This window comes from Pteropus vampyrus, unplaced genomic scaffold (assembly GCF_000151845.1).
Source record: "Pteropus vampyrus isolate Shadow unplaced genomic scaffold, Pvam_2.0 Scaffold1, whole genome shotgun sequence".
Taxonomy (NCBI): Eukaryota; Metazoa; Chordata; class Mammalia; order Chiroptera; family Pteropodidae; genus Pteropus; species Pteropus vampyrus.
Window position 1 is genome coordinate 8,660,036 of NW_011888782.1, and position 11,401 is coordinate 8,671,436.

Sequence of the window (11,401 nt, forward strand, 5' to 3'; positions counted from 1 at the left end):
TTTTTTATTAATTACTATAATTATTTTTATAATCATCGTGATCCTACATGGATCCAATACTATTATATAGATTTCTTCACCTATTTATCATCAGAAAAAGGAAAAAAACAACCATGGCTCACTTACTCCTACATTTTCCACATTATATTAGAGCATATCTTCATAGTTGCTGGGTAAATTTATATGAAAACATAATGTTAATTATGTGATAGCCATTAATTTTTAACTTTTTAGGCTAAATCTAAATCCACCTTTCATTGCTTATTCTGTTATATTGTTGATGGACTCTAAATATTTCTAATTTGTTACCTGGCGTGATGTTAAGTTTTGTTAGTAGAGGGTGCTAATGGGACACTGGGGGAGGAAAGGGTTTTTTTTCCTGGTTCTGATGAGCTCTGGAGCCGGGCTTCTGCAGGACTAGCAGTTTGTACAACACCTAGCTCCCACAGTCTGCATGGTTTCTGCAGGTATGCTTCCAATGGTGGCTAGTAGTACACAGCAGTTCCCTGGTAGCAACCTCCTTGGCACTCCCCCAGATGACTTGTGACTTCAGTGAACATTTGCTATTCAGTGTGCCATGAATGCATCCTCTGCAATGAGGTTTAGATCCCAGCCCTGGGAAAGGGATGTCTTCCAACTCCTAATGATTCCTTGGCTACACTATCTCAGCCAAAGTAATAATAGAGGCTCCCTGTATGTGCTCTTCTTGTATTATTTAGAGTCCTCATTGGTCATTATTAGCTTGCCTCCCATAACCTTAATTCCCTGTTGTAAGTAATAATTCTTTATATTAAACTTTTTCTGTTCAAATTACTGTGAGGTTTCTGCTCTGGATGTGTTCCCAGTTGGTAGACCCATAAAGATGAGAGTAGTTTGGTTGTACCCTCAGGCTTGATTGAAGTACTGAGCACCTTGCTATGGCAAATGGGATTCTAGAAATCCATGGCATGCAATAACATCACAATTAAAACTATCACCTGTAGTGTATTGTGATAAAGTGACAACTGAGGCAAGTGTCTTGCTGCACTTGACCATTACAGCAGTAATGAGGACTATAAGGACAGTGCTGTAGCACAGATTTTTCTGAGTGCACTTGAGCACAACAACCTCTCAGCTCAAGTCATAGCCTGAGAACCAGCAAGCTACCATGACCACCATGAAAGAATATATTTTTTTTATCATAGCCACAGGGTTGATATTGCTGAAAGTCAAACACAATATTTAATTGTGTGAGTTGCTAAATAACAGCAACAGTTGCAAATCCACAATTCGTTGTCTTTTCTATGACAATGGAGCTGGACCTGTAAACATTTCTCCCTTGACAATGTTAAGCTTTGTCAGTAGAAAGTACTAAAGAGAAACTGAAGGAGAGATGGGTTTCTTCTCTGGATTCTGGAATGCTCCTCGAGGCAATTCCTGAAGTACACCTAATCTCTGCAGTGTCTGGCTTCAGTCACATTCACAGCTTTTACAGGGCCCCAGCTCCAGACATTCACAGAATAGTTACTGTGGAGCCTCTCAGATGCTCATGGCAGAGCACCGCTGCCATGACATCTCCTTGCAGATAGCTTCTACTGGCATTCCCTTGAGCAGCTCTGCAGCCTCAGAAAACTCTGCCCTTCTCCAATGAAGTCTGGATCTCAGTATGGGGTTGGGAGCCTCTTCAAGATCCTGTTCTATCTACTGTATACTATTTAAGACCTAGGGATAGTGGCCCTGTTCCAATATCTGCTATTACTATATTCTTTATGGTTCTGTTTATTCATTGCTAGCCAGTAAATAATTTTTGATGTTCAGATTTCTGTGTGGGTTAATCTTCTCCTGAATCCTGACTGATACACCTCTTAAAATTTTAATAATTTAGTTGGGCAAAAGGAAAGCATTAAAATTAAGAACTGATTTAAGCAGAATCCCTCAGGAATCACTCATTTTCAGTACTTTATCATTTATCAGTCATGTATTCTTAATATTATCTAAAGTACATTAGATGTAATAATTATTTTGAATGTTAGTTAAGTAAAATTGAAATTAGTAAATCTATCAAAATTTAGATTTACAAAATAAAACTTGTATAAGAAGAATGTCCAAGATTCAATTTCGTCCTACTTATTGATAAAATATTGAATATATTAAGAATTTAGTAAAGCTAAAATCTTGGAAAGGTCTGTTAAAATTAAGAGTAAATGTTTTATGTATGTAATTCTAATGGAAATATTAAATAAACATATAAAATGGAATATAATTAAAATATAACTTTCGCTTTGTGTATCAATATTCTTTTAAAATCTAGGGGAAGCCTATTTTTCTCTTAATCCAGGATGAAATCTTGGAATTCAGTAGGCCCCTTTGCTTATTGGCTGATTTTTTTTAAATAGAAAGTTTTCTCATCACTTTAATTATAAATACCATGTGAATTGATAATTCTCCAAGAATTAATGCTTTATTTACTACACCTAAAGTAGGGAAAGAGAGGGCCCTCTACTCCATTTAGAAAGAAGATAAGATCTTCTTACTTTAGGGGTACAATAGCAGTGAAACTATATATAGTTCGATAACTTTATATTTTGGTCTGATATCTCATTTTGTATATATATCATCTATTTTATCTTGGTACTTTTGTTGAAAGATATTCTACCTGGCTTCTTCCCACTGTAACAAAATGTAAAATAATGGAATGAAGATTTGCTTATGTCTCCACTCTTGTCCCCCAAGAAATAAAAGCCAGTATTATGATTTTATAGGTCCTCATATGGGAAATTATGCAAAATCATCTCTGAGTGGAAAAAGATGTGTGCTTGGAGAATTGAAAGAGGAAGCAGGCACTCTTGAAATAATTTGTACTGTATACCTTGTGACAGAGAAAGAGCTCTGGGCACCAGGAACCTCAATTTCATCTGGAAACCCCTAGAAAGGCAGGCCTTTGATAGGGTGCTTTAGCATAATTATGGTCTTGTCAGGAAAAGTAATACCCCTTGCCCACAATAACACAGAGATAGTGGAATTGCATTACTTTAGGAACTCATGTGGGCTTGGACAAAGAGCATGCCAATGTTGACCATTGAAAAACAGAGGAATTTACCCACAATGTTCTAAATTGCTAGCAACACAGAGCATAGGGAGATACCCAAGGTGTGTATGTAAGAGTGATGGTGAATGTTAAGGGAAAAGATCCACAAAACACGAGTAAAGAAGAATTTCCTCCTAGCTAGGAGGAAACAGAGTTCAAAGTGTACTAAACTGTTGTGAGCAATAAAATATGTTATTACTTGCAGTCTTACGTCATGGACAAAAATGTGTATCCACGACGACTCCCAAAAAACACTGTTGTATGAGAAGCGTTGACTATTCACATTGACTCAGTTGTTCTGGAAGGAGTGAGACCAAGTCAAACACTTTAGGAAAGCACAAGAACTTTAAGCGCATGGATTGCCACCATTCAACTTACAGAGAATGGTTTTTCAAACACTTTATCAACTCAGTGTTTAAGAGAAGGCAGTATTGGAGACAGGGGAAGATTTTCTTCCACTTCAGTGAAAGAAAACACACTAAATGTTTGAGGGTTACTTGAAATTGATTTAAGTCTTGGATGTCTCTTTGACAATGGTCATCTTATCAACACCAAATGGAAAGCTTCAAGGCTTCTGTTTTTGAATTAGATAGTCCTCATTTGAAGTTCCTACCTGGGAAGCAGGGACTTGTCATGTAGTCTTGGGTGCAAATGACATGAAGGGTCTATTCTAAGAGAGGAAATGTCATATGTTGAGTAAGCTTAGGAAAAGTTGTTTAATCTCCTTAATAATCAAGAAAATAACACCTAAATAGAGATTATATTTCTGACTAGCAAATAAGCAAAGATAAACATAAAAGAATCACGTACAATGTTAGTAACAGAGTAAAAAAAAAAAAAAGAATACTAAGAATTCAGTTAGGCAAAAATTCCTGGAAGAAAATTTGGCACCATTTATCAAAAGTTTTAACACTTCCATGCTATTTAAGCCAGAAATTTCAATTCGAATACTTTATACTAAAGACATAATTAGAGTTTTGCACAACTTATTTATTCATGTTTATCACAAGGCTATTTGTAATAGAAAAAAACTTGTTCAAAATTGGAGGACTGCTTCAATAAAGTACGATATTCCTAAACAATAAAATGCTTAGTAGACAATGAAAATCAACTGTGTCAATTGATGTGGGAAAATAATCTTTTAAGTGAAGCAGCAAACTACAAAATAGTAGGCACAATGTTACACTATTGTTTTCACTGCATGTATATATACATATATAATACATCTATATGAATATAATCTGTGAAAGTGGAGTAGATGACTTGAGTAAAGTGCTGAACGTATGGAATAGATACGTAGGAAAGAAAACACAACAGGCATAAATAATGTAAAGAACTTCTCGATATACTTAAAAATGAGAGTTGTAATTAATGATCAGAATGTTACAGTGATAGCAGTCAACCAAAATAAACAATATTCTTCAGCTTGTCTCAAAGTCTTAATATATGAATTGAGAATGGAGATAACTGCATTTATCTAGAGAGACTGGGATTTATAGGAAAAGTGTGAGTGAATGACAAATGCTTAAAAGGACCAAAAAAATAATTTCAGTGATAAACCTAATTGAGTGGAAATGGAAATAATCCCTCATGTGTCCACATGAAATAAATACAAAGGTAAAGCAGTCATCCTGAGTTTTATGAAGACATTGAACTTTTGGACTTTGGAGCATAGGAGGGATATTGACAGATGGACTGAATGTTAAGGAGACCCAGTACCAGCAAAGATGGGTATATCCTGGGTCCCTGGGAAGGCCAGAGTCCAATGGTTACACTAGCAATGAGTGGGACCTACTACCACAAGAATAAGTAGATTGGGGTCTGGTTGTAGAATCTTTAAAATGCTAGGTCAAAGAACAGAGATTCTAAGTGCTCTTTATAAAAAATGTTCAATATCAAGTGTCAGTTTTAAAGATATTTTCAAAAATAGTTGAGTGTTGTGCTAGAGATTTTAGGAATAAATAAAATTGTAAATGTGAAATCAGGAAACATTTTATTGACTACAAATATTCAGGTCTACAATGCAATACAAGGGGCTATTATAAATGAGCTATCCAAAAAGCTTTCAATGCTATGGTATCTGATGTGGGAAATGATATGGTTTCTTCTATTAATTAATAGAAGCTTAGTGAAAATGAGATTTTGTTGAATCTTAGTGCTGATAAATAATGTTCTATTTGGACTAAAATTTTTTATAAAAATCAATAATCTACTGTCTCCTCTAGCAGTATTCAAAATGCATTTGGGAGTTTAAAAAGCACCAAAATTTACGATAAAGCAATGAATAAAAATGCTTAACTTATAGCAGAGTACAAAACAATAAGATATATAAAGAGATCTATCTACCTATCTAGACTTCCACGAATGTGTATATAAGATGCTGGCAGAAAGGCATAAACAAAGAAATGTCAGTTCATTGAGCAGGTACCATGTACCAACCTACATACTAGATGTCTTCAAAGAGATGAAATGACATGTTTACAGTCATCCTGGTAGTAAAGAGTAGAAATGGGATTTAAACATTAAATTAAATGACTGAAAAATAGTAGAGTACTACTCCCACACTGAACCATTTCCCTATAAGCTCTATTTATACTGTGCTAATAGTGGAAATACCAGAGAAGAAACACATTTGATTTTGCCAACTATAGCTTCTGAAAAAAACAATAGGGGTATAAAAGTTTTGAAAAGTATCAGTTGAGCTACAAACCACAGAAATAATTCTCTGGCAAAAATGATACCAAGTCAGCAGTGCTCTTGTGCCTATAAATTCCTGAAAGAAGATCAAATCAATTATCAAAAAATGTGAACTTGGAAATCTTAGAATGAATCCACAGACACATTTTAAATCAAATGTTGAGTATAGACCTCTTTTTACAAATGAGTAAGCAAAAGCTCAGAGAGGCAATATGATTTACTCCAAGTAGTAATGAGTTAGTGGACAAATTGGACTTCTATGAGATAAAGTTTTATGGAATGTATTATGACATTACCTTTCCATTAAACTACATTAGGTTTTTTCTTAATAGGATAAAAATAAAAGTATTTACATGGCAAAGTGTAGATCTGATATGAAAGAAAAGCATTAACCATGGTAAGTTCTCCTTTAGAACTCAAAATGCCCCAGGATTGATAGTCAGGAGTTGATTTGTCTCTGTTTTTTCCCTTCATTAGGAATACTTTTTATCCATTGTATCACTGAGGGCTGGCAGTCCTTCTCACATTAGCCAATATTTAGTGAGGCACTGGATATGTGCTACATGCTGTGCTCATTGCTTTGCATTCATGATTTCATTTCATTCTTCTAGTTACAATATGAATAGGTAGTTATTTTTATTCCCATTTGAAAAGTGAAGAAACCAAACTAGAAGCAATGAGGCCAAGGTTGCTCAGACAGTAAGAGTTGAAATCTGAATCTCTTCAGTTTGAGCCAAGAGTCCCTGTACTTTATGGTTATGCTAAACCAGTTCCTTATCTTCCACATTCCTGAGCATCAATGTATAATTTTTTTACTCAAAATATATTTTAAAAACACAAGAGGACGGCTCTTGAGAATTAAGAACTTCCTAGGAAAGTTAGCAATTTCTTTGGTGTCGTTGACTAAACAAAGTATAAGCAAAGATGAGAAAAATATACATTGACAATAAGACAACTGAGATAGAGAGAAAAGAAAGAGAAGGCCTTAACTAGGGGTTAAATAATGTATGATGACAGAAGGAAATTTAACTTTGAGTGGTGAACACACAATGCAATATACATATGATGTATTATTGATTTGTATACTTGAAACTTTATAATTTTATTAATCAATGTCACCTCAATAAATTTGATTGAAAAAAGACCTTAACTTATCTTTAAACTACGAGGGTATTTAGATTGATCTCCAAGTTCTTGCTAGCTAAAGAAATATCACCTAACTTTCTATGTTTGCTCATAGCACTTTGTACTTACTTCTGTGGTCATTGTAGTAGAAATTATTATTTTCAGTGGGGCCATGTTTCAAAATATGTGTTTGTTTCTCCTGATAAACTTTAGGGGAAGAACCATATGTAAATTATCCTTAGCTCACCAGTGTCTATCATTTTGCCTTGAACAGTAGATATTCAGTAAATGTTTGGGGAGAAGTAAGAATGAAATCACAGTGTTACAAAGTAAATATTTGACCCATAGGCTACCCAAGATTCCCAGGCTGCCCAGGGCTGCCCTACAGTTGTTATTAATGATGTGGCTATTTTGATAAGCTAAAGTTCTCAGTCTACCTCTTTGTTACTCAAATTGAGTCTGAAGACATAATCTCAGCATATCAAAAATTCTATTCAATAATTTATTTTTAAATTGTTTGCACTTTGATGATCTGGAAAACCAACACATAATGTTATTGATCATCTGAGTGAGCCACAAAAATAAAACTGAATCCTGTTTTGTAACTGCAGTGCTCATGTTTGGGTGGATGCTTGTGGTCACACTAATACCATGTGCAAGTCAAGCGATATCGCTGGTGAAATAAAAATCTTATGATAGTACAACCAGAAACAAGTGGTAGAAATATTAAGTTCTCATATGGTTCATGTCAGAATAGTAAACTATGCGTTAGCATAGTCATGAGGGCTATTTTCACATGGAAAGTGATAATCTCTTCTTGAGAGAACACTAACATCTATCCTATTAACATAATTAACTTAAATTGTATCACTTTAAAATTTTATTTGAATTTAATAGGTAAATCAGTTTTGACTTTAGTCATATAAAAGCTATTAGAATTAAGAATTTATTCTTCACTTATAATTAACATAGGTCATATATTATGTATAATACATATGCGATATACACATATACATTATATAGTATGTAAAATCATATTATAAAAATAATTTGCCCACTGTGGGAAGGGAAGGAGGTCTGTGAGAGCCTTTCCTTTTTTTTCTTTCAAAGGTGTCCATACATTATTCAAGTTGGAAACAAACTGGTCCAGCTCTTAAGGAAAACGCATTCTGCCAATGCAATTGCCATCACATCCATGATGGATTCCAGCTGATGAATCTAAGGAAAACTTCTCTCTTCCTACACATGGCATCCTCTGTAGAGTGTTATCACTCTCAGCTTTCATGTGCACTAAAATTCACCAAGTATGCCTCCTGCTATCAAAGACTGCTTGACAAAAAGAGAATGTTTTATTACTTGTCCACTATAATCTACTTTGTTGATTTTTGTCATTGCCCTGCTTTAGAAGAAGAAGAATGCTATTCTTCTGCAGGTAATATTATGATGCTTCAACTCGTTTTTTTAATACATCAATTTCTTCTATTTCACTGACTATAAATGTTTCATTCCATACTTTACAACTCCCTGACTTTGGTAGGCAGTTCCTTTTGGGATATGTACTTCTTAGTGATTTTTCTATTTTTTTCCATTTTTTAGAACTGTAAATTTCTAGTGCATTCTCCTTAAAAATTACATGAAACAGTGGCATAAAAATGAGCCCAAAGTGGTTAGTTTCTCTCTACCCACACTAGAAAGAAATAAAAATTGTTCCAATCAAAAGCACTAGAAAATAAAGAATTGTTATGGGAGATAAACTGAACCATCTATCAAGTATGAATTGTATTCTGCGCCACGAGGCATACTGCCTGAAAGTATATTGTCTGAAATCACAAAAAGAGATTCTAAACTTGAGTGAATTTACTAGAAGGGGATTTTTTTTTTCCCAGGGAATCAGGTGACTGCTGCTGTTACTGAAGAGAATTCTGAGTAGCTGATATTTTACTAAAACCTGTTCCTTCTTCCCATGACACCTTTACACTGACCCAGTATTATTAGAGGATCAAAGGGGCCAGAAGATTAAAAATTGCTGATATATTTGAAATGGAACTGTTTCAACAATGAAAAGAAATGAAATTCCTTTATGAAGAGACTTGAGAACTAGGGTAAGTATTCATTTTTGCAGTCCATTCTTAGACATTTTTCATTCACTTATTAATTCATTCATTTGTATGTGGAAGGGCTGTGAGAGATAGGCAGAAGGAATTACTATTCCTGTATATAAAAATTATGAAAGAGTATCAGTAGCATGATACGTTTCTCTATTGTGAATACAAGTAGCAAATAGTACATTTAACACACATAAGAGAATTAATCTCAGTGTTTATTACACAGATTGCTCTTTTCTTTTTTTTTAGAGACTGGTTTAGTAGTTATTTCAGTTAGCCTGTAACATGATTTAATTCAATAGTATACATCTGTTACTTTTGTTACTTTAAGTAATCATAAACAATTTTTGTGTTACTTTAAATAATCATAATTAATTTTAATAATTAATAAATTAATAGATTAATGAAGCAGTGTCACTACTATATGCTTAGTCATCTTTACAGGATAAACCAGCCCTGCAACTCTCTGAATATTAGAGATCCTTAGACATGAGCCTGAGAAATTCTAATTCAATTGGACTGAAGTGAAGCTCAAAAATTTGCAGCTGCAAAAAGCTTCACAGGCTATTCTCACTTGCTACCTGAGTTGAAAACCACTGGTATAAACATTAGGTTATATAGGAACTGGTCATCAAAAATAACCAAGTTTTCTCAATAATAAACCTAAGCACTTGACACACATTAGTTATTCCACACAACACTTATGTGAGGTGGGGACAATTATTTCTCTCATTTGATAGTTGAGGAAACTGAAAAATGGTCAACTGTTTAGTGACTGTTCTCTTGGGTACAGCTGCATAGACTAAAAACCTGCATCTTGCAGGCTCATTCTCATATATTAGAATGAACCCGGAAAGAGCAGCATATTAGGACTCCCTGCTTTAACGTCTGTGAGTATCCAGAAAGTGTCTGCTGTCCTCTCTCTTGGTGTGACTTCAGTTTGTCTGTTCTGAGGCTCCTATTAGTCAGCTGGAGTCTCTCTCCCACCAGTGCCTACTTCTTTAGTTTGATACCCATTCCTACAAGCCCAGCCCTGAACCTGAGGCTGGCTGGCTGAAGGCCTGACCACTTGTACGAAACTTGTTGGTCCTCACCCTTACAATTAGACCTGTCTTCCTGAGTCCCCTCGAATTGTCTCACATGACTCATCTTCAAATAGAACTCTCTCTTACCTGATGCTGAGAAGCCTGACCATTTTGGATCAGTATCAACAGAGTAAACTGAGTCACTATGAAGACTTAGCTTGGTGATTTGGACACTCAGTCTTCATTGGAGGGGTCAGCTAACTTTTCTTCCACTCTCACCGGTCCCTGCTTGTTGCTGTTCTCTCTAAAGTTCTATAATAGAAGCTCAATGAGTCCTCATCTATCCGATACAGCACCTTACCTAACTATGCAAAAAATCTGCAATTATAGTTTTTAAAAAGCAGGCTCCCTTTTGACAGAAAGTTACGTTAAACTTTCTAGATTCTTTCTGAGAGTAAAGACTGTAAAGGAGCTGATATATTTTTTTCAAAGGATAAAAAGAAAGCAGAGGTTATACATGGAAATATATTTTAGAAACTACCAAACTTTTAAAAAAATCTATAATTTTCTGAAATAAAATGGGATCAGTTAACAATTAAAAGTTTTATATGCACATAGAAATCTACTATGAATTGACTTATTCAATGACCATAATTCAATAACTTTATTTAAATCATAAAAACAGTGTATAGTTACTATAAAATACATATGTAAAATTGTATGTAAATTTAATGTAAAATTGTAATTTTGTAAATAGCTAATTATGAATGGTTAGTATAATTCCTTCTAGATATTTTTTCTGTGCATATGATGTTTGATGCCAACTATATGAATACATGTTATTTAATATACATGTAGTATAATTTTAATAATGCTGATTAATGTAGATATTTACATACAGAATAAACAGAAATATTTGTATGTTCACATACATATACAAACTTAATTTCATCTTTTTACCTTGCTTTATTTTCAATAGCAATTTCCCTTTCATTTAAAACCACAGTTTTGATTGGAACAGCTATCAAGAGTGTGGTTTTCTCCCAAGAGGTGATTCTCAACACAAAAGCTGAGTAAGTATGATAGAGGTTCTTTTGCATGGTCTGTTAAGGCATAAAATTCCTTAAGAAGGAAGAGTAAGGGTGTGAAATGATGCTATAGCTTGACAGGGACAAAGATAGGATACTTTGAATTCATTTCTGATGCATTTCTGATCCCAATCACCGTGAAATGATTGCTAAATTAGTGCATTGTGTATGAGCTAAGGTTTTTGCAGTTGGACAAATTGGAGTTCAAATTCAGGCTTTACAACTCATTATCAGAGTTGCCTTACAAATGTTACTTAACTTCTTTGAGTTTAGTTCTCTCATTTGCAAAATGGA